This window comes from Podarcis liolepis (assembly GCF_965112155.1).
Source record: "Podarcis liolepis genome assembly, chromosome: 14".
Lineage (NCBI taxonomy): Eukaryota > Metazoa > Chordata > Lepidosauria > Squamata > Lacertidae > Podarcis > Podarcis liolepis.
Window position 1 is genome coordinate 18,781,838 of NC_139569.1, and position 27,912 is coordinate 18,809,749.

At 47.2% G+C, this 27,912-nt stretch overlaps 1 protein-coding gene and 1 long non-coding RNA gene across 3 annotated transcripts in view; both read right to left on the minus strand.

The window, feature by feature from the left end:
- Positions 1-27,912, minus strand: part of CAPN15 (calpain 15) — a 102,254-nt gene that overhangs the window by 35,000 nt on the left and 39,342 nt on the right. The window lies entirely within an intron of this gene.
- On the minus strand, positions 6-27,532 carry LOC310692733. Its single transcript, XR_014518869.1, has 4 exons — positions 24,343-27,532; positions 22,657-24,099; positions 19,808-22,358; positions 6-406 (listed from the first exon to the last, which is right to left on the minus strand). It is a non-coding gene; the product is annotated as an uncharacterized lncRNA (long non-coding RNA).

Below are 27,912 nucleotides of genomic sequence, written 5' to 3' on the forward strand. Positions count from 1 at the left end.
CCAGGAGGAGGCTACATTGTGATGTCACCAGTCTCCCTGCACTGCATTTAAGCCAACACAGGCTACTTGCTCTTCTTCCTAGTGTTCAGTTTAACTCGGGAGGACACCAAGTTGAACTGCCTTTAGGGATCCGATCTCACACTTGGAGGCACCAAATCTCATGAAAGAGGTAAAAAGTGAAATCTCTCAAAACTAAAGCTCTCTCCTTGTCCTCATGGCATACTAGGGTTGCCAAGTCTCAAGAGTTTTAGCTTTCCGCAGGGTCACAGGAGCAGAAGGGACAGCAAGTCAGGCAAGAACTTTAGCGACACCATCAGAGTGCCTGGCTGATGAGGCTATTTAGGGGGAAGTGCATGGAAACACGGATCAGGGCCTGACTGAGAGCCAGGAAGGGGTGGAGCCTTCACTTCTATGTAAGTTCCCAGACTAAGCTGTTGTCGTCTATGAGAGGGAAGAGGGTGAATGTCAACACACCACACACTTTCAGTCCTCCATACCATGCTTTGGAGAATTTCTAACATGCTGCCTGAACTGAGTAAACAAGTTCAGGAGACTCACATCTCTGACATGCATTTATATGCTTCTTCCAAAGCCCTTTTTCTCTCTGGCATCATCCCAAATCTTGTCACTGAACTACTGTGCAGGAGAAGAACCTAGGAGATCCCTCAGCCCCAAGCTGTGGTTTAATCTCTCACTCTCGCACATCCAGAAACATTTCCCATCAATTATCCAATATCAAAGAACAGATAACAAGCAGAAAAGGGAGCCCAATGTAGGCCATGCCTGTAAGACACGAAAAACACTTGGCAAGACAGATCAAGGAGCAAAAGCCACATGCTACAGTGAAGGGTGAAAAACTGCCGAGATACACCTGCTGGCCAGAGTGGAGAGGAAATGTGGGAAAGTTCAACAGAAGAATTTATAGTCATGGAGTATAAAAGACAAATTCAACAGTGCAACTCCAGCAAAGAAAAATCCTTTCAAATGAGCTCAAATAGGGGATGAAATCACAAGGGTGCCCTTTACATCCCGAACCCTTGCTTAAGTGCCTTCCTGACTTTTATGACAGTAGAGGCTGAGTTATGGAGTGATCACTGGCACAGGGGGAAAGCATGTTTATGTTCAGAATTGCCCCTCTAAACGGCAACTGTTTGTGAATGAGATGGAACACGAAGATGGTATCAAAAACAGAGTTCCATATGGTGGTATCAGCCTTTTGCCAAAGATGCAGTATCTTTTTACCGGTTAATTAAAAGCTGTATTTTTCATGCAATTTTCAGTTGACAACCAACATTCAGATTGTTCTTTCACAGCTTTCCGAGGCTAGTTTCTTTAAAGCCTAATGCTGCGGCAAGAGCCCACCAGCTTGGTCTCTCAAGCATAGAATCATAGAGTTGGAAAGAACCCCGAGGATCATCTAGTCCAACCCCTGCAATGTAGGAATAAGCAGCTGACCCGTGTGGGGATCAAACCTGCAACCCTGGCTTTATCAGCATGACGCTATAACCAACTGAGTTATCTCTGATCCAAGTCCATACTTTAAAGCTGTCTCTTGTTACCATTGCCTCACCCTTGTTGTTGGGAAACTGCCAGGGAGATAGTGTCCATCATGAGCCCCCAAGCCGGAGTTCTGGACGATCCATCGGCCTCCCGTAGACAGGCAGATCCAGCAGTTAGCGACACGAAGCCTCTGGAAATTCCTAGCCACATTCCAGGGCTGGGTGTACACTGTTTATCAGCAGAAACACAGCCAAAAGCTTGCACCGCAGAAGAGCATAATTTTCAGACTTTATTAGCGTTTAACAGAACAAAAGAAAACGTGACCGTTCTGTGTCAGCATCTTCGGCCAACTGAGAAAACGAAAGGAATCTCAGCAAGAACATAAACATCCTGTGACTAGGACATGCGCAGACTCTGTTACTCACAAAGCCTGCTCCCTTTAAGGTGGAACGGAAATATCCTAACATCCTCCCCCTTTCCGTGTAACCTGTTGTACCTGTGGTTCACTCAATTGCAACCTTTGTACATAAACCTTATGTTGTTCTTTGTTAACAACCTTAGACAACAGATCAGCAGGAATTTCATTTCCTGCCATGTAGGACACCTGAATCAGTCCTTTCTGAATACACTCTCTTGCACGATGTAGCTTAATCTGCAAGTACTTGGTTCTCTGCTTGCAACTCTCGGAGTTCAGCAAAGCCAAACACGATCTATTGTCTTGATACACTTGTATAGGACATTTCACAGACACCCTGATGTCCTTAAACAGTTGCATCAACCATTCACAATCCATGAGTGAAAATGACAGAGCATTGAGTTCTGCTTCACAGGAACTTAGGCTCACTGTTGTTTGCTTCTTGCACAACCAGTCAAACAGGCAGTGGTTGTACATGTAGCACACACCAGAAGTGCTTGTACCATCCGTGGTGTCACTTCCAAAACTTGCATCAGCAAAGATTTCAAGACCTCCAGTCTTCTGACTGGTGAACCTCAGCCTGTAGTGCATAGTCCCTTTCAAATAGCGGGCTATGCGCTTCAGAGCTTTCCAATCCTGAACCGTAGGATTGTTGGCATGTCTGCTAAGCAGATTACAGCTTACAGCAATGTCAGGTCTTGAACATCTGGCAATGAAATTCAGCTTGCCTAGAATGCATCTGTATAGCGTTGTGTCAGAAAACGCTTCAGCAGTACTGTCTACCTGGTAACCTGTCACCATCGGTGTGTCTGCTGGGTTTGCATCAACCAAATTCAACCTGGTTAACACATCAGCAATTTTCTGTGTTTGGTGTACCAGAAAATTACCTGCTTGGTCCTTCTCCACCTGCAGAGAAAGATAGTTGGATACCTCACCAAGATCCTTCATATCAAAGTGCTCCTTCAGTTGAGCTAGGGTGCTTTGGTAAAAAGCCTGATTCTTCCAAAACATCAGAAGATCATCAACAAAACATAAACAATACAGTTTGTTTTGCCCCTCCTCCTTGACAAACACACATGGATCAGCTTTGCCCTGGTGGAAACCTAGAGAAAGCAATGTCTCAGTGAGTTTTGTGTTCCAACACCTGGCACTCTGCTTAAGACCATATAAGGATTTCCGCAGTTTACAGACCATACCCTTCTGTATCTCCATCCCATCAGGTGGAAGCATGAACAGCTCCTCCCCCAAAATCCCATACAAAAAAGCTGTATTAATGTCGTGGTGAGAAACATGCAGTTTCTCCTCCGCAGCGATCTTGAGCATCAGCCGAATGCTCTCATATTTGACTGTGGGTGAGTAGGTCTCATGGTAATCCTGTCCTGGTACCTGTGAAAAACCTCTGGCAACCAATCTGGCTTTGTGTCTGACTACCTTGCCATTCTGGTCTGTCTTGGCCTTGAAGACCCATTTGCTGCCAACCAGTCTCATTCCTGGGACTACCGGTACCAATTCCCAAGTTTGGTTCCTGTTCAAGGAATCAACTTCAGCCTTCATGGCATTAAGCCAAGGCTCAGCATCTTTAGAGGTTAACTCCTGAACCTCTTTGAAGCTTGAAGGTTCCCATACCTTCTCTGAGCTACTAAGAACAGCAGTTGCTGTCTTAGCAAACTCATCAGCATACCTCTTTGGAGGTCTGCCCTTGGTTGCCCTTTCAGACCTACGTACTAGACGCAAGTCTTCTGGACTCATCTCCTCTTTCTTAGGAGAAAAGTGACCAATGGTGAACAGTGGTTCTTCCAGTTCATTGTCAGACGCATCAGATGGTCTGACTGAGGCTTTTGCGCTCTGGTAGTCTGCTGTGTCATCACTTTCACTGACATCAGCAGCAGCGCCGCCCACTGAACTGGAATCCGAACTCTGATCATCATCATCATCCTCATCATCATCCTCATCCTCATCATCATCAGCAGCTTCCTCAGCTTTAGCTGCTTGCTTGACATCACCTTCATCCTCCTCTGGGTAACACTGGAAAATTCCCACATTTCCCCCCCACTTAGGATTGTACTCAACACTCCTTGTGAACTTTATGGATTTAGAGTCAGTCATCCATACCCTGTATGCACCTTTTTCGTACCCCATGAACAAACCATGTGCCCCACGCTTCCCAAGCTTGTTGGTTTGTTGTGTGCGTACCCACATGTCCGAACCAAAAATCCTCATGTGTTTGGTGTTGGGTTTCTTACCAAACATCTTCTCATAGGGGGTACAACCAATGGGTGATGACAATCTGCGATTAACGGTGTAAACCAAATTCCCCAGAGCCTCCCCCCAAAACTTATCAGGGAGATTGGCATCATGCAACAAGGTTTTGATTCCTTGCAGCAATGTTTGATTTGCTCTCTCCGCAAGCCCATTCATCCATGGCGATCTGGGCGTTGACATGTCATGCTGGATTCCCTTCTCAGTCAGGAAAGCTTCAAACTGCTGAGAAGTAAACTCCCCGCCCCGATCAGTAAAAAAACAAGAAATACGTTTACCGTGCACATTCTCCAACCAAGCACAGAATTCCTTAAACTTCGGAAACGCTTGCGATTTCTGTTCGAGCAAATACACATGAATGTACCTGGAAAAAGAATCAATCAGAATCATGAAGTACCTTGCTCCTCCTATAGAGGGCGCAAGTGGCCCAACCAGGTCCGCATGCACTAGCTGGTAGGGTTTGGAAGCCTGCCTGCTAGACACCTTGCCTTTTGGAGCAACCTTCACCTTGTTCTCTGCACAAGATACACATTTCATGTGAAATTTACAAGGTTTGATGTTCAAACCTTCAACCACCTCTGGCATCTTGGCCAGTGCCTTCCAAGAGAGGTGACCAAACCTTCGATGCGCATCGTGAATGCAACCTGCATGAAGAACTTTGTTAGTTTGTGCAACACAACAAGAATCAGCATTATTCACAGCAACAGTGTCATCATAAGTTATATGGAACAAACCATCCATAAACTTTGCATGCAAATAGTCCTCTTTGCCTTTACTGATGACACAGACGCTCCTCTTGAAGGAAATCTGAAAACCACGCCCAGTAAGCTGTGGGACGCTCAACAAGTTGCTCGCCGCGCCTGGAACATATAGTACACCGCTGATGGTTGTGTGCAAACTTGCAAGTTTCACAGTCCCTTCTCCTGCAATTTGCAACGTCCTTCCATCAGCCAGGTGGATCTCACCTTCCTGTGGCTTGAAGGAGATAAAGAGATGCCTGTCCTTGGAAACGTGGCGGCTGGCACCTGAGTCCACAATAAATCTGCCTTTGGCTGTTGGAGCAGTCCTTACAGCAAGCAAACCCTTGTTCTCCAGCGGTTTGGGCTTTTGCAGCTTGCCCCCCTGCTGCTCCTGGCCAGCAGACGTGCCTTTAGCCTTTGGTGAAGCTGTGCCAGCAAACATCGCTTTGTTTTTCCCTGGCGCCGCAGGCTTTCCACCCCCCTTCTGCTTCGGGCCACCTGCAGGCTTTTTCCTCTGTTTATTTCCAGTCTTTGGACAAAACCTCTGAGTATGACCTTGGTTCCCACAGTTCCAGCACTTCACAGCTGCCAACGCTTTGGCCCCCCCTGGAGGCTGGAATGCTGTCCCACTTTGCTCCCCCTGAAGTGCACAAGCCGACTCAGCTGCATTCCTTCTATCATATTCATTTTGCAAAGTTGCCAAGACCTTTGTAGCAGTGAGGTCTTGCGCAGGGAGGGTCGCCAGCTGACTTGCCACGGCATGATAGCTTTCATCCAGGGAGTCCAGGATGAGAATAGCAAACAGTGACTCAGGCATATTGAAACCTCTCTGAGCCAACTCCTGTCTGAGATGCTGCAACTGCAAAACGTGGGCTCTAAGATCTTCCCCTGGCTCCAAACGCTTCCTGTGCAGCTTCCTGAAATAAAGCAACACAGACCCAGCCTCTCGTCGGAGATGACAGGCTTTAAGCCCATCCCACATCTCACGGGCAGTTGCCTTGCCAGCCAAGGTGATTAACTCTTCAGGAGCTACTGAGAGCAAAATTATCCCCATGGCTTTCGAATCCTGTGCTTTCCACTCATCTGTCACAGGGGCTGGGGGGTTCTCAGAAACAGTATTCCACACTCCAAGCCTTCTCATCTGGCCCTCACAGTACCTTGCCCAGGTCTGATAGTTGTGGCCATTCAGCTTTAGTGGACACGGAGCAGTTTCTGAGGTCTGTAAGAGATCCATCTCAGCTTTTTACTTGAGCCGTGAGCCCTATGCCTTCAAAGACCCCTTATCTTGGCAGCTCATTAATCACGAAGCCTTTCTGGCTCGGCTCCCAGGCCAATTAATCTGCCGGAGATCAAAGACGAGGTAAAACAGAAAAGCCAAAAACCTCCCTTTTTTTCTTTCGCTTTTCCCACCATACCTCTTTAACGCAGTCTGTTGCAGCTTTACTCTTCTGTAGGTGCCGTGAATCTGGGCCCGAAACCTTGTTGTTGGGAAACTGCCAGGGAGATAGTGTCCATCATGAGCCCCCAAGCCGGAGTTCTGGACGATCCATCGGCCTCCCGTAGACAGGCAGATCCAGCAGTTAGCGACACGAAGCCTCTGGAAATTCCTAGCCACATTCCAGGGCTGGGTGTACACTGTTTATCAGCAGAAACACAGCCAAAAGCTTGCACCGCAGAAGAGCATAATTTTCAGACTTTATTAGCGTTTAACAGAACAAAAGAAAACGTGACCGTTCTGTGTCAGCATCTTCGGCCAACTGAGAAAACGAAAGGAATCTCAGCAAGAACATAAACATCCTGTGACTAGGACATGCGCAGACTCTGTTACTCACAAAGCCTGCTCCCTTTAAGGTGGAACGGAAATATCCTAACAGTTTTCACCCATGCTTTCCTATCCAGAAAGGTCTCCTAGCAATTCCTGGGGTGCTCATCATGCCTTTAACTTTTGAGTCCCCACCTCCCCACAAAATGATAAATTTGAATAAGATGTTTGATCTTTGCTTACCTGCCCCAAGCTTTTGGGATGGCAGGGATTGATAAAAAGAGTGTTTATCATCCACACAGTGCATTTAAAGTGTTCAAAGTGCTTCACATTTGCTATCTCACTCATCCTTACAACAAACTGTAGAGAACATGCTTGCCATGCTAAGGGGCCACTGATTCAGTCCCTGACATCTCCAGATAACATTGGGAAAGATCCCTCTGTGAGGCCATGGAAAACTGCTGCCAGCCAATAGGCCTGGGCGATATATCAATATATTGCCCAGGACTGGTATGAGGGGCAGACCACAATGGTGGTTTCACTCAGCGGTATATAGCTACTGAAACTGCCACCGCTCCTGAGTCCCTCCAGCACCCAGCACAGCAACGGAGAAACAAGTTGGAACTCAGAGCCACAGCAATATACAGTGGTACCTCTGGTTACGTACTTAATTCGTTCCGGGGGTCCGTTCTTAACCTGAAACTGTTCTTAACCTGAAGCACCACTTTCGCTAATTGGGCCTCCCGCTGCCGCCGCACGATTTCTGTTCTCATCCTGAAGCAAAGTTCTTAACCCGAGGTACTATTTCTGGGTTAGCGGAGTCTGTAACCTGAAGCGTATGTAACCTGAAGCGTATGTAACCCGAGGTATCACTGTACCGCTGAGTGTAACCACCATTGCAGACTGACCCTCAGGCCAGCATAGAGTGAGAATCAAGCTGCATTGGCCAGGGCAGGGGCAGTTTGTGCCTTCCTCCTCTTATTTCAACTGCTTGGCTGAGGAGCGTGTGGCTGCCCTCGCCTCAGCCAAGCAGTTTTACAGAGCCTCCAACTCTCTGCTTGCCATGGCACGTGAGCAGGAGAAGGATCTGGGCTCCCACAGCTGGGGAGCAGGAGGCTTTGCTAGGTATCCCAACAGTCTGACTTAGTATAAGACAGCTTCCTGTGTATCAACACCCTCATTTTGCAGATGGGAGTGTGCAAGAGAACAGCACCTTGCCTAAGGCCTTCTAGTGAGTCTGTGATCACTAAGCTCTGCACAACCCCCTGACCATATGGAGGGGGTGATGACAGAGGCTAGATCTGATCACTGCTCATACCTGCATCCACCATGCTCGAGGAGTTCTCAGCAATAAACTGAATGAATAAGTATATAAAGAAATCTGCAATGGTGCATGGTCTGCTATGCATGCGCAGTGAAGCTTCTGCTTCTCCACAACCCTCACTGGCATCTGGCAGGGTCCAAAGTGGTCTTCAGCACATGCGCAATACACGGCTGTGATCTTTGCTGGGAGACTGCTCAGCATCATGCTGTCAGCAGCCTGCTGGGCCATCCTAACCAGAACATCTGCTGTTGTTTATACCATCAAAATTAGTGGACTGCCTACTGGTACCTGTTCATCTTTAGATCAAGTTTAGGAGGGAACAAATCCCGGTCCAAAAGGGCAGGAAGTAAACAGTTTGCAAGCAGGGACCTAAAGTACAAGGATTTGTCTCCCACCGCATTCACGTAACATGACAAGGTTTCTGGATCGCAACACCCCAGTGCTTTAGTGATGACAGAAAATCAGTGTGCTATGCTGAAAAGAGTGGGCAAGTGGTAGCCTATGCCATTAACAAGCACTGTCATTTTAGAGATCACAGCATGAAAGGTGAGTTCTGAAGAGGAGCTTGATTACTGTTGCCCTGGTGCAAAGTAAAAACTGGCGAAAGACCAAACAACTGAGCAAATTTACAAAATACTGCACAAAATGCCTACTTTTAAGCAAGACAAAGTGATTCAGAGCCAAGGATGACAGCTTTGCAGAGTTGCCATTGAAGTCTTTGAAGTGCCCACCTTGGCTTATTTGCTGCCAACTTGCTGCACCAAGTGAGTCACCCTGGCTGCAGCCTGGGGTGGGCAGAGAATGGGATAGGGAGAAGCACTGCTGGAAATGCTATTCCAAATCACAGATGCATCCTGCATCAGTGGGAAAAGCTATTGCTCAGAAGTAAAGCTCCTGCTTTGCATTCAGAAGGTCCGTGGTTCTATCCCTGGCATCTCCAATGAAAATGATCTTGGGTATCTGGGCTGGGAAAGGCCTAAGACCTGACGGAGAGCTGCCAGAGTCTCATAAGTTTCATAGTAACAAGGCCCCAAGTTCAACTCAGTTCTCATTTTAGGAGGAAATTTTGCTTCTGTTCTCAGTTCCCTCACTACAGCTATATGGAGAGCGTCAGCCTCTGCTGGCCCTAAAGTTGACAGATCTATACATTCCTGGCAGCTCCTGACACCAGCAGAAGCAGAATAAAATAGCAAAAATCCCAAATTATGCCAAATAAGAAATTGTGCTTATTTGGTAAATTAGCTTAATATATCAAAGTAAAAGAATTTAAATTTTCTGGGTGCATAAGGTGAGCAAGGCATAGACAAAGATGGGATGGGAAGAATTCACACATAATGCACAAATAGAACATGAAGAAATCAAACCTAAGGGATTCCCTAGCATTAACCTCATTCCTTGCTTCAATGACAATCAAAATACTGTCCATAATTTAAGAGCATTTTTTTTAATCTGCTCAATTCTAGAGACAGAAATTCACAGCCCCTGTCTGCCTTTGAGGCACATTAAAAAAAAGAAAGGCACATACAGTAACTGAGGGAATAGAACAGCATCAGATGATCTTCAATAACAGAATCCTGCTGGGCACAGCTACCCTACAGGCCATCACAAAGCTTTATCACACCCAAGGCAGAGGAAATGCTAATTAACTTCTCACTTTTTACTTGATTCCGTATGGGCTTAACTTTAAAAGGAGGGCCACCCACCTGCTTCCATTTGCCGATTTTCTATCTCTGTCTGGCACGCCAGCTCTAGACAAGTATAAGCTCTCACAAGCTCACAGGTTCAGAACAAGAAAGGTTTTTAAACAGTGGCTTAAGAACCTGGTTTGTTCCAGCCCTGGTAACCAGTTTCCTTGTTAATGCCACAGGAAACTGTGGTCAATTAATCCAGGAAGTGTTGAATTGCATTGCTCTTGGGGGGGGGGGAGAAGGGGCAGTGTGAGGACACAGCATGTGGGGACAAGGCTCGTGCCTATTTTGTCTAAGATGAGAAATGTATGCCCAAACCAGTTTGGAGAAGTCTTCCACTTCTGGGCAGAGGAGAACAGGCTCTTAACAATACAGCAGGTTATGAGGTACAGTACAGTGGTACCCCGCAAGACGAACGCCTCGCGAGACGAAAAACTCGCAAAACGAAAGGTTTTTTCGTTTTCGAGTTGCCTCGCAAGACGAAGTTCCCTATGGGCTTGCTTCGCAAAACGAAGCTTGCCCCGGGAACAGCGGGTCTTCTCTTTTGAAGCAAGGGGCGGCGGGGAGATCGCTTCTCCCCACCACCCCTTGCTTCAAAAGAGGTCCGGGGGCAGCGGGAAGCGCTTCCCGCTGCCCCCGGACCTCTTTTGAAGCAAGCTGCTGCGGAGAGAAGCGATCTCCCTGCAGCCGCTTGCTTCAAAAGCTGCCCCCGATCTCTTTTGAAGCAAGCGGCTGCGGAGAGAAGCGGGGTGGCTGGGGCAGGTGTTCCCACCCCCCCACCCCGCTTCGGAGAAGCGATCTCCCGGACCTCTTTTGAAGCAAGCGGCTGCAAGGAGATCGCTTCTCCCCGCAGCCGCTTGCTTCAAAAGAGGTCCGGGGGCAGCGGGAAGCGCTTCCCGCTGCCCCGACCTCTTTTGAAGCAAGCTGCTGCGCTTCTCCCCGCAGCCGCTTGCTTCAAAAGAGGTCCCGGACCTCTTTTGAAGCAAGCAGCTGCGGAGAGAAACGATCTCCTTGCAGCTGCTTGCTTCAAAACAGGTCCGCGACCTCTTTTGAAGCAAGCGGCTGCGGGGAGAAGCGATCTCCTTGCAGCTGCTTGCTTCAAAACAGGTCCGGGACCTCTTTTGAAGCAAGCGGCTGCGGAGAGAAGCGATCTCCCTGCAGCCGCTTGCTTCAAAAGCTTTTGAAGCAAGCGGCTGCAGGGAGATCGCTTCTCTCCGCAGCCGCTTGCTTCAAAAGAGGTCCCGGTTACACCTGCCCCCACCGCCGAGCTTCGGAGCGGTGCTGCGAAGCCGGGCGGGGGGGCAGGAACACCTGCCCCAGCCACCCCGCTTCGGAACGCTGCCCCGAAGCAGGGTGGGGGGGCGGGAGCACCTGCCCCCACCGCCGAGCTTCGGAGCGGTGCTGCGAAGCCGGGCGGGGGGGCAGGAACACCTGCCCCAGCCACCCCGCTTCGGAACGCTGCCCCGAAGCAGGGTGGGGGGGCGGGAGCACCTGCCCCCACCGCCGAGCTTCGGAGCGGTGCTGCGAAGCCGGGCGGGGGGGCAGGAACACCTGCCCCAGCCACCCCGCTTCGGAACGCTGCCCCGAAGCAGGGTGGGGGGGCGGGAGCACCTGCCCCCACCGCCGAGCTTCGGAGCGGTGCTGCGAAGCCGGGCGGGGGGGCAGGAACACCTGCCCCAGCCACCCCGCTTCGGAACGCTGCCCCGAAGCAGGGTGGGGGGGCGGGAGCACCTGCCCCCACCGCCGAGCTTCGGAGCGGTGCTGCGAAGCCGGGCGGGGGGGCAGGAACACCTGCCCCAGCCACCCCGCTTCGGAACGCTGCCCCGAAACAGGGTGGGGGGGGGACACCTTCTGAAGGCGGGCGGGGGGGGGCGAAAGTCTTTGTCCCCCCTGCCTGCCTTCCCAGGGGCTTTTAAATCGCCCCAGACAGCGGAGGAGTCCTCCGCTGTCCCGGGGCGATTTTAAAATGCCGCCCGCCAGCATTTTAAGATCGCCCGGACAGCGGAGAAGTCCTCCGCTGTCCCGGGGTTTTTTAAAATGCTGGGGGTGGGAAGAAAAGCCCTTGTCCCCCCCCCCCCAGCCTTCAGAAGAGGTCCGGGGACAGACTGTCCCCGGACCTGGTCTGAAGGCGGTTTCCCTAGGAACGCATTAATTGATTTTCAATGCATTCCTATGGGAAACCGTGCATCGCAAGACGAAAAAACCGCAAGACGAAGAGAATTGCGGAACGAATTAATTTCGTCTTGCGAGGCACCACTGTACTCCTTAGATCAGAGTTGCTTGTTACTCCAGGCAAGAGGCAGTCTCTACAGCTTTATTTGTACTGAGAGACTCCCTTTGCCTCTGCCTTGCTCTTTCCTGTACTGGGCAGGAGGCAGGCTGACAGCTATTTGAATGGTACACAGAAGACACCCCCCACTAGAGCATGTGTGTCACTAGGCATAGATAAAAAGCCTTATTACATAGGACTTGAGCTGCTTAGGTTTTAATAGAAACAACAGGGCAATACCATTATAAGAACCAATGAAAAGGTTGCAATGTACTTCACAAGCTTTCATATTCTTTAAAACTATTCAGTTGGGCTGGATAGTAAGCAAAAACAAGTTAAAACCTCAAGCATTGCCTAACCTAGCTAATGCAATACCTCCATCATTCCATTTAAAAATTATTACAAACTACCTTTTCAGATAGCCCACAATATATTTTACTTTCTCCCCCATGCTTTTTGTTTCCAGCATAACATCCAGCCTGATGAATTCTGTGGAACTTGAAAGTTTTCTCACATTTGCTCCATGCAGATATTAATCTAGAGTCACTTTTGGATTATTATTTCTTTTAATGGGACAGGAGGGCTACTTGCAAAATGTTATTTTATAGTTCAGTTTTCATTATGGCTACCTGCAAGGGTTAATTTATCAGCAGTAGAAACACAGTCCAAAAAAATACAAATCATTGCAACCCTTTAAAAATGCCATCAACTGAATGTATCTCAGAACTTTTTGAGTGCATTATTCGCACTGCCTAGGGAGGCTCTGGCATTGCATTTCTCAAACAGCTGTCCTTTGATGCAGCACAGCAAATCTCTTCTTGAAACAGAAGAGAGATTCAAGAGTGATTTTGTGATAGGGCGCTCAAGTCTGCTGTTCAAAGAAAGTGAAAGTTCAGATTCCACAATAGCTGCTTAGATCCTGGCCTTAGATAGCATATTGGCTTCTTCTCTTTGCTGCAGCAAACAAAAATGCCCTCTCTAATGCCACAGTACACAATAAGATTTGGTCCCTTGCTATATCCTACACCATTTGTCAGAGGACACCACCAGAACCAGAGCACCATCAGTCTTCCAAGGACAAGCATGAATTGTGTGTCAGGGGAGAGAATAACTGAAACAGCTGTCTGGTTTTCTAGACTCTGGAAAAGCTCAGAGGGGAGTTGACTATTTGGAGTGTTCTCCATTAACCTCACAGTCTCCCCTTTCCCACCTCCTCCCTTTCCCCCTCCTGCTCCTGAAAGTATCTTAGGGCAAATGCAAGCACATGCAAAATTAGCTGCTTCAACAGCAGGAGTGCAGAGTGCAGCCTGTTGCCATGCTTAAAACCAGCTGACAGCCTCTGCCTTGCCTGTGGGAGGGAGGTGGGATGAAGGGACATGCAGCTGTTACAGACACTGCAGAAATGAAAGATCATTCCTCCACCCACCAGGCAGTGGGAAAGTTATTCTGTACGGCAAATGGCTAAATCTGACGCCAATTGCATCCCTCTCTAGGGGGAAAAATTGCTAAGGCTAGTTTAGCGCTAGCTGTAACAGGCAACTTGCAAAGGAGTGGGCCACTATTTCTCGGCAGGCAAGAAGGAAACCAAACCTATTTTAATGATTCTCTCCTTTCAGTTACTTCACAGAGCTATTTAGTAAATGTCTGCGCTCCAAAGGGACAATTTGGAAGATCAAGCCACAGTTGGCACTGGGATCTGAGACGAGAGAGAAGGCAAGTGAGGTTGTTCCTAGGAAGCATTTACTGCCCAAGGATCAACACGTAGGAAACCGGATTCTGCCATTCAAAGGTTTCAGGCCCACAGTGTATAACTATATGGGGATTTTAAAACTGTCTACCCCATTTTTCTAGCATACAGGGTCCTCACCTTACTTCATAAGGCAGGCAGATGTGAGCAGAAGGCAAGTCCTTATGGGAGATCCATGTAGCATGTATAGCCTTCAAAGAGGTGAGCAGGGAACAATGTGCAACGCCCTGAAACATGCAGTATCCTCTCTCCAGTTATTGCATTATATACTTACACTGAACATGAGATAGCATGTGAATAATCCTGAATATAAAGGCAGGGAAGAGGAGAGGGCTCATATATTCCTTACCTAACTGAACTTTGATACTTTTTTAATAAAAAAAATAAAGTACACTGCATGTTTGTTAAATTATATTATCACTTTGGTCCTAAGATTGTCAAAAGCTCATATTTAAGATCCCAGACTCACATGTATAAAGGCATTAGGCCAAGATAAGAAACCTGTGGCCCTTCAAATAACAATTCCCATCATCTGTGACCACTGGCCATGCTGGCTGGGGCTGATGGCAGCTGTAGTCTGCAATATCTGAGAGACTACAGGCTCCCCATTCCTGCCCTGGATTCATATTTCAGATACCGTCAGATTCATATTTTAGACTTCAGACTCAGATTATATTCCTGAACCTTAGAACTAAAAAGCTGTGAAAGCTAAACAAGAACAAAGAACAAAGTATGGCTTGATATGGCTTGACCTTGCACACTGGGAAGCTTCAGTGCAACAACAAAGTTTGTTTAGGTTAAGGACTCTGGCACCTGCTGATAAGACAACTGAAGTACAGGACTTGGATACTAATGAGAAGGATGGCCTTGACAAAGAGTCCCATGAATGGCACCTGCATCAATAATAAGGGAGAGAAGGTCCTAATTTGACAGTGCCACATCTGAAGAACCAACAACAATGCCACAAGCCTGATACAACTCACCTCGTGTTCTAAGAACGACAAGAAGGTGGCACAGGTGACCAGAAGTCCAAAAAAGATGTACCCATAAAGAACCTACCAACAAAATAACGGAGCCAGATGCTGGACATGTCAGAGCAGCCTCAAAGGAACAAGGTTAAACATCCCCAAAGCAAAATATGAAAGTAAACAGGGCATATGGAAATCTCACCACTGTTTAGTGAATGGTCGGTCTCACCCACCAGAGTATTATGTTTAGAGAACTCCAATTCAATTACCCCTTTAAGTGTTGTAAGGGTTTAAGTGTTAAGTTTAGGCTTTTAGTTTCTGATGCCAAGGACTTTTTCTTAAAGGACATATTACTATGCTTGTTTACCTCATATACATACAGTGGTACCTTGGGTTACAGACGCTTCAGGTTACAGACTCCGCGAACCCAGAAACAGTACCTCCGATTAAGAACTTTGCTTTAGGATGAGAACAGAAATTGCACGGTGGCGGCGTGATGGCAGCAGGAGGCCCCATTAGCTAAAGTGGTACCTCAGGTTAAGAATAGTTTTAGGTTAATAACGGACCTCCAGAACGAATTAAGCTCTTAACCCGAGGTACCGCTGTATTTAATAATTTAACTGCCAGATTTAACCTCCCAGAGAAGCTTAACGATGCTTTAACCTTGGTTTAAAACAAAACAAAAAACAAGCAATGTGCAGAGAAGTGGATTTAGCATGTTGAGTCTTCGGCATTTAGAATCAAGAGGCATACAGGAAGGCGCTGAGGGGAAGTCAGGTCATTTAACCACCAACTATGTCAGCAGCACAACTAGTTACTTTGCTCTCCGCTTCTGTAGTGCAAGCTTTCTTAACAGCATGTCTTTTGTTTTAGCTCAAGTTTCTTTTACATTTCATCTCACTGCTACCAAATCATTCAAAGAAATAATGCAAAGCAATTACCGTATTTTTCGCCCCATAAGACGCACCGGCCCATAAGACGCACCTAGATTTTAGGGGGGGAAATAAAGGGAAAAAAATTTATTTCCCCCCCAGGTGCGCTGCGCTAATCCAGAAGCTTGGGGCAAGCTGAGGTCAGCGCGCCCCAAGCTTCTGCGTGCCGGCAAGCAGTCCGCTGCCGCCCCAAGCCTCCCGCACCCGGCAGGAGGTCCCGCCGGGTGCGCAAGGCTTGGGGCGGCAGCGGACTGCTTGCGCGCACCTAGAAGCTTGGGGCGTGCTGAGCTCAGCATGCCCCAAGCTTCTGCATGCCGGCAAGCAGTCCGCTGCCGCCCCAAGCCTCCCGCACCCGGCAGGAGGTCCCGCTGGGTGCGCAAGGCTTGGGGCGGCAGCGGACTGCTTGCGCGCACCTAGAAGCTTGGGGCGTGCTGAGCTCAGCACGCCCCAAGCTTCTGCATGCCGGCAAGCAGTCCGCTGCCGCCCCAAGCCTCCCGCACCCGGCAGGAGGTCCCGCTGGGTGCGCAAGGCTTGGGGCGGCAGCGGACTGCTTGCGCGCACCTAGAAGCTTGGGGCGTGCTGAGCTCAGCACGCCCCAAGCTTCTGCATGCCGGCGAGCAGTCCGCTGCCGCCCCAAGCCTCCCGCACCCGGCAGGAGGTCCCGCCGGGTGCGCGAGGCTTGGGGCGGCAGCGGACTGCTTGCGCGCACCTAGAAGCTTGGGGCCAGCTGAGCTCAGCCCGCCCCAAGCTTCTAGGTGCGCGCAAGCAGTCCGCTGCCGCCCCAAGCCTCGCGCACCCGGCAGGAGGTCCCACCGGGTGCGCGAGGCTTGGGGCGGCAGCGGACTGCTTGCGCGCACCGAGAAGCTTGGGGCGGGCTGAGCTCAGCTGGCCCCAAGCTTCTAGGTGCGCGCAAGCAGTCCGCTGCCGCCCCAAGCCTCGCGCACCCGGTGGGACCTCCTGCCGGGCGCGCGAGGCTTGCAGGCATTCGCCCCATAAGACGCACCCCGATTTCCCCTTCATTTTTGGAGGGGAAAAAGTGCGTCTTATGGGGCGAAAAATACGGTAATCCCATACTAGTTGCAGATCTGTACCGTTTGTCATTAAAAGTATGAGTTCCTATAGCCACCATGCAAACTATTGCCTTTTCTATGCCTTTTAAAATGTGATTTGTTAGACTGAGTCTGGCGTGCTGTTTTTGTCCCTCTTTGGACCTGGGCTTTGCTACCCTCTGGGGCATTTCAGACCCAAATGAAGTCCAGATTCTGTAAGTTATAATTGGGGTGATCACAATTTCCGCACCTTGAATCAAGACAAGACAATTTATGTGCTGCTGGCTAATATGAATGTGAACCAGGATTCTAACACTGCCCACTGTAAACACACACACACGTGCATCTAAATATTTTTGGAAAATTCTGAAAAAAGGCTGAAGGCCAATTGTAAGAGCATTTTAATTTCTCATGCTAATTTTAGAAGCTCGTCCCAACAGAAAGTATCCAACTGAACAGTTTCTATTTCTTTTCTTTTTTATTAAGCTATGCAACACATATTGGTAAAAAACACCTCTTCCCTATCTCCTTGCCAAGCTTCTTGTGGTTCTTTTCTCTCTGCCTTTGTACGGTATGATACAATGCTCAGGGGCAGCAGCAATGGCAAAGGGTAATATCTCCTGGGTCCAGCAGCATCTCATTGGCTCTTCTTGATGAGATAAGAGGACAATGTTGGCCAAAACAGATTTCACTGCTGATGCCAAAATTTGCACATTTTCAATGAATGACTGAGCTTCTCCAGGGCCAACTCTTCTGATACCAGGGGGGAGTCTCTTGGGAAAGAGTCATGGCTCAGTGGTACAACATCTGCCATATCCGCAGAAGGTCTGAATTTCAATCTCCTGCATCTCCAGGCAGGGCTGAGAGAAGCCCCTGGGTCAGAAACTCTGGAGAGCTGCTGCCATTTTGTGTAGACAACACTGAGCTAGATGGACCAGTGCTCGGACTCAGTATATGGTAGCTTCCTAGGTTCATATCCTGTGTTCCTAGCATGAGCACAGAGGCACCAGAGACCTTCACACACTTCAGAACAGCTCCAGGTAGAAGATCAGAAGTATGAAATCCATAATTCACAAAGAATGCTTTAAATTTGCTCCCCCACTGCCCCCCCAACTCCTCTGATAGCTCATTTTTCCACAGGCAGTGAAATTTCCTAGCCTCCTTAGCAGCCTCTCTCTTATTTATTTATTTTTAAAGCAACCCTGACATATGGTTTATTAGTGCAATTAAGGGAAGAGAGTTCTCAAAGAGCAGAACACTGAACTGCTTCAGTGCTTCCATGTGTTCAATGGGCTAGAATCAACCTCCAAGCATATTTTAGCACTGCGGACAGTGGCTTTGAGCCAAGGGGCTTTGATTTGCAAATGTCCCACTGGAAGTTTTGGATATATTCCAACCTTCCCTATGAAAACTCAAGCCACAATAAGCTATCCAGCTTCTTGCAGCACCCAAAGTTTGAAAGCAATAGTAGCACAATACTTTTATGCCAACCAAATAGCTTGCCCTTCCCCTGCAAAGAATCAGACCACTGATCCATTTAGCTCAGTACTGTCCACACTGACTGACAAGCTGTTTGGGACCAGGGTCTTTCCTAGACATAGAAACAGTTAAGAGTGGCAGCTTGAAAGCTCATCGGAGCTTCTATACAGGCACAAAGTGGAGCCATTCCAAATCTCAGCATCTGTGTAGTGAAAATCCAACCTGTTTTGCAGCAAAAGCTAGTGCGGAAAACCAGTTCAATTTAAGACAGGAAGTACAAATAAGGACTTGAGCGATGTGTCACTCTAGGTTTTCCAGTTTCAGACCAAATGCAATTACACTTCAGGAACTCCTATATTTCTGATTAATATGGCAAAAAGCAGCTAATTATCTTTGCTCTGCCCCACTTCAACACCTAGGGGCAATTAGTCACTAAGGGATTGATAGGATAGCCTGAGATAAACAGCAGATGGAGAAAAGCAATCAATGGCTCTATGGTCCTCTTTACTTCCATCTGGGATAACACAGAATCCTCAGCTTTCAGAGCCTGGCTTACATGTGGCTACTTTCCACATGAAGAGTATAACATATAAACCAGGCTCAAATGTGCATATGAAGAAGGCTTCTGGGAAAAGAGCCTAGAATTCTGGGTGAAATGGAGCTAGTTCAGGCAGGACCTTTCCCAAGCTGAAGCACCCACAAAACAGGCAGCCGGTACAGATGTCTGGTTCCCTGAAGAATCTAGTTAGCCATTTGCCAAACCTAGAGTGGTAAGCCCTGGCTTGTAAAGGATGAAGGTTTTTTTTGCCAGCGACTGGCTGCCTAGATTGTTATTCAGCTGGGGTCTACACAGCAATCTGTAGCACTAGTAAATAAAGTCAAGAGGAAGAGCAGAGGGGGAAATGGGTCAGCAGAGCTGTCTGCTTGGATCACTCACACCTCCGCTACATACATCTCAAGAGTACAGCCAACTGCTGCACTTCAGCCTCCAAAGCTCAGCACGCACTTGTCTCTCACTTTGGAAGCTGCCTTGCCTCTGCCATGGCAAAGAGGCTGGGCATATTCATGTCTGGGGAGTGTCATGACCAGGGCACACAGAGGAGGAGGAATCAGCAGGCCAGCAGCAGAAGCCACGGTGGTGCTGAACCCAGACTCTGGCTCCAACACCAGCCTGAGCCAGTGTCTGTCAGCCAGGAGCTACTTGAACTAGAGGCCCCTGAACTAAGATCACTCTCCCCCCACCCCTGGCCCATTCCAAGCCAGCACTAGGATCATCAACTTATGATCTACAGGCATCAATATCATGACAGAGTGAAAGCTGTATGTGGCAGATAGGCCCACCCACCCAAGATCACACAATTTTGCCAGTGGCTTTTAAAATGCAGAGTAACTACAACAATCACAACCCTCTGATTTCCCCACCTATAATGAGAAATGTCCATTCAAATCTACATTACAAATGGTTGTGGAATGAAGGGGGAGGAGTTAAAGGAATATATATTTTTATTATTTATTACATTTATATCCTGCCTTTCTTCTAAAGAGCTTAAGGTAGTCTCCCATTCTCCCCCATCCCCGATTGCTCCCTAAGTCCCATAACTGACTGGGGATTTGAACCAAGGCCTCCCCACTCTAGTCTAACCACTACATTGCATTTGCTGCCTTTCATGTTAACCATCCTGACTGAGGAAGAGATGTGTATATTGGATCACGGGAGTAATCTGTTTAAAATACTCTCAAATACACAACACGTGAACAGAAAGTTGTAACACCATTTCCACCCACCGTGCTACTTCTGTTCAGAGTTGTGAACACCCATCATGAACTGTTGTCCTAACAGGTAAGGGATAGGTTTACACACTTTGATTGACTCTGGAGCAAATCAACAGCCAGGATGTTCCAGGAAAGTCCTGCAATAGGGGCCTTTTTAGACTAGTGGGCACATTTTGAATTTTGAGAGTGTGCCAGGGGCACCAGTCACAGGATGGCTGCCATGGAAGGGGCATAGCATAACACAAAATAATTGTCCTGGGAAGTGTAGGAGAACACAAAATTAAGAGAGGCAACCACCCCTGACAATCTTACCATGGGAAGTCCCCCAGGTCCTGTCGGTACTGGTTGTGGAGATAAGACACCACATCCCTCTCCTATACACACACACAAACACAGAGAGGCTGTGGCTGTCTAATAACAGAGTATTCCTCAGTACTAGGAAAACCCCACTGATTTCAAAGAAATTGCTTAGAAGGTAGCTGCACATTTTGTCCCATAACATTCTTTTGAAGAGGGCTAAAGAATTACTTTTAATAAGAAAGAAAAGAAAGAAAATGCTCAGAGTCTAGGGCACCTGGATGGCAATCTGTGCCCTACAAGGCTAGTACAATTTTATTCAGAGTGACACTCTTTATTGCTCTCTTCATGGGGTTTTCTTCTCTCCAGTTTGAACACTATGTAAGGCAAAATTATTTTGTTTACCTTCCTCCTGCCTACCTTCATTTCTTAGAGAGGCTTATGTATAGCCTCTGAGTAGCAGCTTATGCCCTCCCCAGTGCCAGCAAAATGTCCCTTCGCAGCAGCTCCAGGAATAGCACCGTTATCAGATACTTTAAGAGCCAGCACAAGAATGTAAAAAAACACTGCCTAGGTTAAGGGACGCTCAAACTGCGAGCTGAGCAAGGAGAAAAGGAAATTCAGCTCAGAATTGCAAATGCTGCTCTGGCCAAGCTGTGTGGACAGCTTGAGGTGCCCAAACGATGGGCAGGTGAGTCAATTCCCCCCACTGCTCACAAATCTCCAAAAGGTTCTCCCCCAAAATAATGCAGCATTATAGACACAAACCATCCACCTGCTGCCCATTATCCAGACACTGGATAATGAGAAGTATGATGTTTCTGGCAATAGGTGAACCCCTTGATAACAGACAAGTAGACCCCCTTTCTTATCAACTCCCTTCACACTTTATATGCCCTTCCTCAGACAGCTGCATCTCTAGCCATCAGCTGGGAGAACTGTTCTGCACCTGTTTATGAATTCTCCAACAAATGTGCTTTGGAGAATGCCTAGACCACTCACAACTTTCTCTAATTCTTCCCCCACCCCAGCCATTAAGCACATAATTAACCTTTCCCCATGTGCAGAACACAGACAAGGTCAGCAATACAGTAGTGGTAAGGATTATATGCAGGCTACAACTCTGGTTGCAGGCACAGCCTCTTGCAAACAAATCTTTTGTAATCTTGGCACAAGCCAGTACATGTGCTTGGAACAGGGGGCGGGGGAGACCAAGTGATGAGATGCTGTAGGCCTACAGGTCACAGATGGAGAGCCAACAAAAGACTTAAAGCTTTGCTAGACAGATGGGTGCTGTCATCCACTGTGACCTTGCTACCCTACCATGGAAAGTGCCAGCCTATGGGTGAACACAGCATACAGGGGAGCAGGAAGGACAAGCATCACAATATCTAGGAACTTAAAAGCCCCCCTACCCCGAGATACCTTAGTCTATGCTGCTACTTTAAAATAGGCTATCCTATAGCTATGCCATTCTTGACTTGATATTTGCCCATCCACACTTTCAAAACTTCAGCATAAACAAAACCCATAAATCCTTAAGAACAGCCTTCTCCTACATGAAGCTGTCTATCAATTAAAACCTTAATTTGAGGTCCTTCTCCAGGTACCTCCCTCAAAAGGTGCAAGAGCAGCAGAGAGGGCTTTTTCTGCTATGGCACCCCAGTTGTGGAATTCCCTCCCTAGGAAATTTCTCCTAGTACTGACATTGCCATCATTCAGACACCAGGATAGGTCCATCCAGTTTGCCCATGTTTTTAATAGCATTTGCAATTCCTGGTTGCTGGTGCTTCTCATTTGCATTTTTATTGCCTGTTTTAATTAATTCTATTTTATTTGTTTTTATTGCTCTTATAAGCCACCTTGAGGGCTTGTTAAAGCTGAAGAGTGGGAAAGAAATCCCTTCAATAACAGAATGAATAAACAGGAGGTTCTTTTTATATTTGGAAAGGCTTCCCTAACGTTTAACTTAAAATCTACATGTCTACAGTTTAAATCCAGTGTTGCTATTCTAGTAGATATGGGTAAATAATGGCTCTCTCACATCTTACCTTTTAAAAACAAAATGTGAAAATCAACATGTTTCCCATCTGTATTTTTGTGTGTGTTAAAAGTAGTGTACTTTGCTTGGTATGGGTGACTTTTAGACTGTGCAACTATCTTTGTTTCGAATCCCCACAACGGGGTGAGCTCCCATTGCTCGGTCCCTGCTCCTGCCAACCTTGCAGTTCGAAAGCACGTCAAAGTGCAAGTAGATAAACAGGTACCGCTCCGGCGGGAAGGTAAACGGCATTTCCGTGTGCTGCTCTGGTTCGCCAGAAGCGGCTTAGTCATGCTAGCCACATGACCCGGAAGCTGTACGCCAGCTCCCTCGGCCAATAAAGCGAGATGAGTGCCGCAACCCCAGAGCCGGCCACGACTGGACCTAATGGTCAGGGGTCCCTTTACCTTTACTATCTTTGTACCTCTCCTTTGCTTCAAAGCTTCCAATATCCCTATTCAATGCTGGTGCCCCCAAATGTGAAGGTGGTGGGAGCTTTACTCCAAATGAGATCTTACCAGCACCTTACCACTGCAGTCCAAGAAACATTATTAATGCAATCTTTTAAAATACAGCTATTACCTCTGGCAAGGTATCATGTCATTGATTTACAGTCTTTCAAGCCTGCTCTTCTCACTACTACAGCCCTAAAGTCCATCTGAACAGAACTATGCCTAAGAATGTCAGCAATACAAAATTTTACATTTGTACTCATATTTATTTTATTACTATCCAATAAATCAATAGTAGTGGAGCAGGTTTCTGCAGTTTTTGATAATCTGCTTAAGTACTGTAATATATACTACACTACATCTAGCTGCCAGAGCTAAACAGAGGGGGTCCTTAGTATATGTGTGTGAGAAAGAAAATGCTCTGCTTGTGCAGCGATTCCCAAATGCATTCCCAGAAACTCAAGTTTCAGGGTCGAGGGAATCATTTTGTTTCTCCCATGCAAAGGAGTCCTTGCCTCTTGACAGTCCCAAGGCAAACAGATTTCAAGGCAAGGCAGACATTTGGCTACACAAGAAATGCACCCACTCCCACGAGAAGTAAACCATGACTTCAGTATCAAAAATTATGGCCACACAATGAAAATTAAGGCTAAACTATGCAAATTCTGTGCTAGTTCTTTTGCCCACATTTTTATAAAGCCGAAGAGAGTATATAAATTATGGAGAGCTTGTTATTAAAGTAAAATTGGGCCCTTGGGTATGAAGAGCAGTAAAATGAAGATTATACAAGACAGATTTGATTCACTGTTCCAAGAAGCTCTATATACAGGCCTGTATGTTTCACATGTACTTCACCAGCATACAGATGTGCTTATTCTAAACTCATGATTGGTGTTGATTTTTTAAAATCGTTACCAGGTATGGTGAAGTGGCAGCAGCAGCTGCCTCATAGGCAAGTCAGATCACTGGTCCCTCTAGCTTAGTACAGTCTATACCAACTGACAGTGGTTCTCTAGTGTCTCAGACAAGAGTCTTTCCCAGCTCTACATGAAGATGCCAGGGACTGAACCTGGGATCTTCTGCATTTGCTCTACCAATGAGTTACAGCCCTTCCCCCAGGAGAGGAAAATAGCAACAGGAGCTATGTGGGACGGTGGAACAATTTCCACCCACACAAAACTTCCTCTCCTCCCACACCCAGCCCCCCAATCTGTTCCAGAAGTTTGCATAACCCTCAGAGGAGATTTTTTTTGGGGGGGTCGGGGGAGGCACAAAGAAAGGAGCAAGTGGAAGTGGTTCAGCTCAGGAAATGAATTGTGGGTTGCAACCGAAAAGTTCCTCACTCTGAAGATGGGGCCTTTGACAAGTAAACCCTGCATGTGTTTATATACCGTATTTTTCGCTCTATAAGACGCACCAGACCACAAGACACACCTAGTTTTTGAAGGAGGAAAACAAGAAAAAAAATATTCTGAATCTCAGAAGCCAGAACAGCAAGAGGGATCGCTGCGCAGTGAAAGCAGCAATCCCTCTTGCTGTTCTGGCTTCTGGGATAGCTGCGCAGCCTGCATTCGCTCCATAAGACGCACACACATTTCCCCTTACTTTTTAGGAGGGAAAAAGTGAGTCTTATAGAGCAAAAAATACGGTATTTGCTTTTAATATTTGTTATTTTTATTAGAAAAGGCTGGGTGTGTCTGGGTTCTTTGTCAGCAGTCAGATTATGCCTCGTTTTGCATACAGGGAGACCAGTAATGGCTAAACCACCACCCCTTTCACTCAATTTCGAACCAGCTCAGAATTATTTATGAATTTTTCAGATGACTCTTTTGAAAAAGGCCACCTTTCTCTGAGAGTTCTCTCACAGCTCATAACGTTTGCTGCACATTATTGTATTGGCTTATCATTTTCAACCACCCGTCAAAATGACATCAATTCTTTTTGTCAACGTCTTGGGCACTAATCGCAGCTCAGGCAGACCTGTGCAAACAACCCACTTTCAATTTCTGCGCAATTTGCTTAGCTGTTGAATGAAAGATTCTCTCACACTGAACACACTTTTGCACATGCACCTCCTACAAAGCAGCCTGCTCAGACCGAAAGCTGACTGGGCATTTGGAGCATCACATTTTGACATTCAGAGCTGGATAAAAGCTTCTTGGGGGAAGACTTTGATCTGTAGTGCCTCTAAACATTACAAGCTGAGTACATGACCATTCTGAACCAGATATTCATGGACTTTGCCAACATTATTGTCAAGGGAAACATGGAAAACTATCTTCTTTGACCATAGTTCCACTTAGTGCCAAGGCAGCTCCCTTAAGCCTTATAACAATCAAGTCTTATATGTTCCAGGGCTGCTTTATACCCCTTCATGTCAAAAACATTATTTGCTTCAAATCAATGTACTTTCAGTCCTGACTATCCCTACAGACAAATACAAAAACCAGTTATTAGTGCAGTTTTGCATCTTGCAGAGAGCTATTAACTGGGGGTGGGGGGGAGCTCCACAAGTCCAACAGAAATTCCCAATCAATGCACAGTGAAAAGTTGCATTGCCTATTTTGTTAGCCACAGGTTATGACTGTTTTGCGAGCAGATGTTGTGTTTGTTTGTACTGAATTATTGCACCTTGCACAATCTGGTGGCAACTAATAAGGAGGTTTAGCTAGTGGGAGCTACAGAGGTCTCAGCATGGCCAGACAGCCGCAGTACTGCAGCTGAGAAGCTGTACCATACATCAATACAGAAGAGCAGCTGCTTCTCTGCTTGGGATCAGGCAGGTGTTTGGGATCCAGGTAAACTGTCAGCTTGTTTTCTGCTCTACAAAGACTTCAATAGAGCCCTAAGCGTGGATGCAGAGGCTATCTGGATGTGTGTTATGTTCACTTGGAACACTAAAGGCCTGTGATGCAAATGAAAGAGGCTTATTTTTCCAGAGTAGTTAATAAGGACTTCTCTTTAGTTGCTTGATCCAGTGGCAGCTAAATGAGAAGCATTTATTTTGCTGGCAGAGGGACTGCAACATACAAGTCAGGCACTGAAGCTGGCCTAGTTCTACCGGCTACACGAGTTACATATGGCTGTGTATAGAAAACACAGATGGGATATTGCCAATATTTTAAAAAGGGAGGTTAGCTCCTCTGGGGCACCTCTCCATAAGGCGATTTTATACTTGAAAGCCAGGGAGTGGGAATTGTAGGGTCTACGCAAAGGAGGAAAAGATGGGGAAATCCCAGACACCCACGGCCAAGAAACATGATGCTGCCCCCCCCCCACTCACCCAGCCAAATGAGCTGCTGGCGCCTAGGAATGCAAAATACATTTTCTAGCCCACGGGAAACTGATGGAAATTGAATATAAAAATCTAAAGAGGCTAACAGTAAGCAGCGTTATAGTGTCATCATTGCCTGCATTTTTCACTTCCTTCTCTTATTCCCTTCAGAGAGCATGAGGATTCAGAAAGCTTTTGCGAATGAGGAGCTCTCTAATTTGTCTCCACTAACCCCCAGGCCACATTGCATGGAAAGCGCGCCCTCAGGCAAGACTGAAGACGATCTCCATGGAGCCCATCAACCTCTCACTAAAAGAAGGCAGGAAGAGCATCGCTGCCTGTGGGTTTGGCTTGACAACAACTTGCTTTCTCGGTTCATCAGGAGCATATGAATTAGCACCAGGGAAGGGGGCATGAGGCTACTTGCCCATTAAAATCTAACTGAAGTTAATCAGAATTCAGATGGTGCCAAGCATCCAATGTAAAAAGGGATGGCCACTATCCCTTATTCTAAAAAAGAGTTTGCTTACACAAAGTAAAGGGGAGACATGCCCTCAAAGCACATAGCAGACACACACTAAGAAAGTACTAGGGGATGGACACCAGGGGATCAAAACATTTTTGTAATCTGGCCAGTCAAATAATCCCGAAGCATTTCTAAAGTGTCACATGGAAGATCCCTTTCCCTCCTCATTTTGCAGCAACAATCACCCATTGCTTCTTTCGCTTCCCCATCCCTATCAATCCACTTCTGTGGCCTCCCAAATTGTAAACACTTTCTTTCTTCCTTACCTTCTCACTCTGTAGTCTCAGCAGAGAGATGCTGAGCACCTGAGCCTGTCACAACCTCCCCACTTCCCAGAGCCTTTCATTGCTAGGCCATGCCCAGCATACTAGCCACTGCTGCCTAACGCCCCACTCTGATTAGCCCAAGCAGGAAGGGATGGGAGAATGCTGACAGAGGGCAGCTCACATGCCAAGAGCACTTCTTGGCACATATGGGTAGGGTGGGAATGGATTGTAGTGACCAATCATGCTTACTAGAAGGAAATGAACTCTTGGTACAACAACAGGTATTCGGAAGCATACTGTGTCAAACAGCGTAGGCAGAACAAAGCTATTAGAGTTAGTAGCCACTGTTACCCTTATCCTACATGAATTTATGTAATCCTCTTTTAAAGCCCTCCCAAGTTGGGGGCCATCGCTGCCTCTTTTGGTAGCAAAGGGTATGCACTGTGTGACAAAGTACTTCCTTTTGACTATGCACACAAGTCCAGTTCCCCTATTCCTCCACGTGTGTTAAGTCTGTGAACCAGCCCCCAGATGCTACATACAGGATCAGTTATCCTGCAGTAAGTGTTTCCTGAAGTTGGAGTTGCGGAGAATCAGACATCCTTGGCAAGAGTAAAAACCTAGAGCCCTCCTCATCCTCCCTGGACATGGCATGTGCAAGGAACCTTTGGCTGAAACACAACTCTCATCATCCCTGGCCATGCTTGCTGGGGCCGATGGGAGTTGCAGTTTAGCAACATCTGGGGTGGGTGGGTGTTCCCTACACTTGGGATAAGGGGTCATGAAAACAGCAGCAGGATCATCTCTACTGGATGGGATTCAAAACTCCACAGAGAAATTAAAGCTACCTGCAGACAATTTGAGAAAAGTCAGCAAGCATAAGCATTCTGGAACCTGAGAAAACACTCTCTGAATCTCATTTGTGTATATGAGCCTGCAGCCTAACCAACAGGGTTGTTGCAAGAATAAAATTATACAAGTGAAGCTTTTGGATTAGGGTACAGAGATAATTATGTAAACCAACTGGGACATTGCTTCTGCTTTAGCACACGAGTTGCAAAAGAGATAAAAGATGGAATCTTTCACTGGGCCAAATTAGGGTGCTTGCAATCCAATTAACTACCTTGGTCAGAGACCTCCTTGAGTCTCAG